General features: G+C 29.8%; 1 pseudogene; it reads right to left on the bottom strand.

The window, feature by feature from the left end:
• Nucleotides 1-1,663: 1,663 nt before the first annotated feature.
• Nucleotides 1,664-2,194, bottom strand: LOC132254562 (cytochrome P450 71D10-like; annotated as a pseudogene).
• Nucleotides 2,195-3,969: the final 1,775 nt, after the last annotated feature.

Below are 3,969 nucleotides of genomic sequence, written 5' to 3'. Positions count from 1 at the left end.
TTGTGAAGGGATAGTACATAAATATCACAAACCTATTGTCATTAAAATCATCACTCAAATATTTTTTATAATTTATCTTAAAAAAATATTACTCTGAAGGTTTAAAATCATATTCAAAAAATAATTGCAAAGGGATACTACATAAGTATCCCATACTTAGAATTTAATGATCAATAAGAACCATTAAATTCACTCGTATATTTTATATAATGTATCTTAAAAATATTAGTCTAAATGTGTAAAAATTTCCCATAAACAAATTAAAATGGTGTTTGTTTTTTTACCTTAATGTTAAATATAATTTATTTTTAGACTATATGTTAATTGTCCTAGACACCCGCGTTAGTTCATAAAATGAAGTTCAAGTGAGCCTTCACATTTTCTTGATTAACTTGGCATATCTTCGAGGACTTCCATGGACATCTCTAGTGTTAATCTGGATTGCTCCCTAGTTTTAATGTTGCTGAGTTATGTCCTAAGTTGGGTACTTGAGTTCTTGTTATCTAAGTAATCATTCATATTTGGCTTATGTAATGGCTTTTAGGCTGTGACTTCCAAACAATTTAGTCTTAGGGAACTAGGTGAGGAAGCACTCCTGGAATAAGAAGCCCCAAAGGAATGAGCATTAACTTACTCCATTTATCTTCTTATAGTGTTCCCTTCTTCTATCAGTAGTTGGTATTTTTAGTTCTAGAGAGTACAGTGATATATGCATATAGACTAAGATAATAGAAAGAGTGTTGGAAGCATTCTCCATCATTAGACAACTGCAAGACTTCGATGTTTGAACAGTTGTAAGAGATTTACAATAAATTTTGTAGCGATTTGAAGAAGTGTTTTTTTTTTTTTTTAATACTTAAAAGATAAAAGATTTTAAGTGTTAAAAATATTATAAATATTTCTTAAAATCATTGCCAAACATACTCTTAATTTGAAAGAATACACTGAAAGAATAGACAAAAAGAAAAATATTTCTTATGACAATAAAAAGATGCTACTTGATTATGTTTGTGGCCTAATTAGTGTCATAACTTGGAAGGGTCAGGTTGGGCTATACTCCTGCATAAGCCTAACCTTAAGGGTTGGATCGACTGCCTAAGGTTCATTCAATCCAAGCTTGCTCTGTTGGTTTCTCTATATGGCATCTCAAGTGATATGAGGTTAGATGGCTTATGGTTGTGTAAATTGTTGGGATATGATGATCATGTGTGCACAAAACAAAAAACTGAAGGCATTTTATGCATGAAATAGGATCATCTCCTTTGTGGTACCTCCTTGTTATCTTCTTGGGCCAAACACAATGATTCATAAAAGTTGGAGAACTACAAATTTTGGTTGTTAGCACCAATTGTATGGCTTAGAGAATTGGAAGCTAGCAAAGAATCTTGAATCAGGGCAATTGCCAAACTTCAGATTGAAAACCTTGGCATTGATTGATTGGCTCTCGCCCGAACCAGACCTAACGAGCCTAGAACCAAGACATTGAAGCCCATTTAGGATTTGATTTTAGGCCTCTCAGAATCACTTTTACAACATGTTTTTTTACAACTAACCTATCTTGTAGCAACTTTTATTGTATTAATTATTAATATATAGTTGAAATAGATAATAGTCATAATACATGTTGCAGCAAGTTTGAATTGATCCAAACACAAAACACCCATCAATCAGCATGCGACGGCTTATAAGGAATGGGAATTAAGTGCAAATCTTGTTTTCTGCGAACTGCTAGGCCGAATGCTTCAGTCATGTCTAGATCCTCTGCCTTCATTCCATTCGGGAGTTTCCAGTCAAAATGGTAGAGCAAATATGCCAGTGGCAGCTCAATGTTAGGCATAGCAAACAGTATGCCTGGACATATCCTTCTTCCAGCACCAAATGGAATATATCCAAAATCAGCACCCTTGTAATCGATTGAACTATCCAGGAATCTCTCTGGGTAAAATCTCTCAGCTTCAACCCAATAATCAGAATCTCAGCCAATTGCCCATGCATTAACAATGATTCTAGTCTTCTCGGGTATCCGGTATCCATTAATCTTACGCATTTCCCTACATTCCCTTGGAAGTAGTATAGGAAAAGGAGGATGCAGCCTCAAGGTTTCCTTCACTACTGCTTTTAAGAATTTTAATTCATCAATGGCATTTTCATCCACATGCCCTTGTGTGGATGTAGATCTACTTGTGTGGCACATAAAATAATAAAATAGTAAATGTCCAACTGTCATCCACATGAATAGGTTTATAGGCTATTGCTTTAGAATGAAAAGACATGACACACAGACATCTGCCAAAAAAATTGACCATTTATGAATGAGGAAAATATGCACTAGTAATTCAATCTAAAGAAAAAAACCGATGCTTCCTCCCATCGGTTTCTACCTCTTTCTTTTTCATATTCTTTTTTTCCTTTTTCATCTTTATCATTTTCCATCTACCATATATTTTAGTTAAAAATATATTCTTATAAAAAGTTATATATCAAAAAATTATTTACTTAAAATATTATAAAATAAAATAGTGAGATAGAAAAATAACTTAAAGAAAACAAATTTGAACAAAATATATTCATATAGATTTATTAACATTATCACTAATAAATAATTTTTTTTAAATACGCACTCCATATATTATTCTAATAATAGTAAAAATAGATTATATAAGATTTATTTACAATAAAATTTGTTTACCATAATCAATAATTATTTAGATAAGAATGGGATTTATTTAAAATAAAATTTATTTACCATGCAACAAATAGTTTTATAATAATCATTAATTATTTAGATAAGAATAAAATAAAATAGCCAAATCAAATATTATGTTAAAAAGTAAACAAATTATAAAAAATATTTCTATCATGTTATCTTAAAGAAAAATTAGAAAAATATTTATTTCATGTAGAAGACAATACTATCAGTTGAAAAATAAAATTTACTGATATCATAGGAAATTTGAAATTTTGTTCACATAATTAAGTTTTTTTGGTGGCAAATTTTTAACATAATTTCACTGCTAAATACTGTTTTTCCATTCCCAAAATCATTAAAAGCGCTCATAAAATAAGTAAGTGCTCCCAATATTACAACTAACACGATCAAGATTAATCCTTCCTTTCCATAAATTTGTAATTTTAATCCAAGTGAAATTAAAAAACCATCAGGGGTCTAATTCATTTGTATCTTTGATCTCATTGCTTTGTACTTATTGCTTTGTATCTCATTGCTTTGTACTTATTGCTTTGTATCATTAGTTATGTACCTTGCTTTTATTGTTTTATAATTAATCTTATTATTTTGTACCTAGATTTTATTGTTTTGTACCTTAGTTTCATCACTTTATACTTATATCCCATTATTTTGTATCTTAGGCCGTTTAGCCATGTTTTGTACAACTTGTTTTTAAAAAACATTTGTAAGTAAAAGAAAAAAATAGCTTTCTAGTATTTCTATAAAAGTAAGAGTGTTTAACAAATTGTTTTTAAAAATAAAAAATAAAAAACTTGTATGAATAAGTTGTTTTTAAAAACAATATTTTTGTTTTGGTTTTGTTAAAACATTGAAAATTCAGTTTATATAATACAAATTAAATTTAATTCAAGTCTTATTAAAAATGAAGATAATTTTGTAATTAAAAAATAAATATCTTTTTAGTAAAACATGAATAATAATATTAATGCTTTTTGTGCAGCATTGCTTTGATTGACCATATCTCACTTGTTTCAACTCCGAATTGTGATCCATTTAAAGCGTTGAATTCTTGAATTCCTAAGCTTCAAAACCATATATGATTTGACTTGATCAAATAAATAGAAGTAGCCCCGATTTTGGCTCAAAGTTGACATCACTATGTCGCCATCCACTTTGCACAACCTTGCTTCATTCGACCATATCTCCCTCATTTCAACTCTGGATTGCAACCTGCTTGAACCATTAAATTCGTGACTTCCTAAGCTTCAAATCAATATGTC

Source organism: Vitis vinifera, chromosome 10 (assembly GCF_030704535.1).
Source record: "Vitis vinifera cultivar Pinot Noir 40024 chromosome 10, ASM3070453v1".
Lineage (NCBI taxonomy): Eukaryota > Viridiplantae > Streptophyta > Magnoliopsida > Vitales > Vitaceae > Vitis > Vitis vinifera.
The sequence above is the reverse complement of the archived record's forward strand: the minus strand, read 5'-3'. Positions and strand labels throughout refer to the sequence as shown.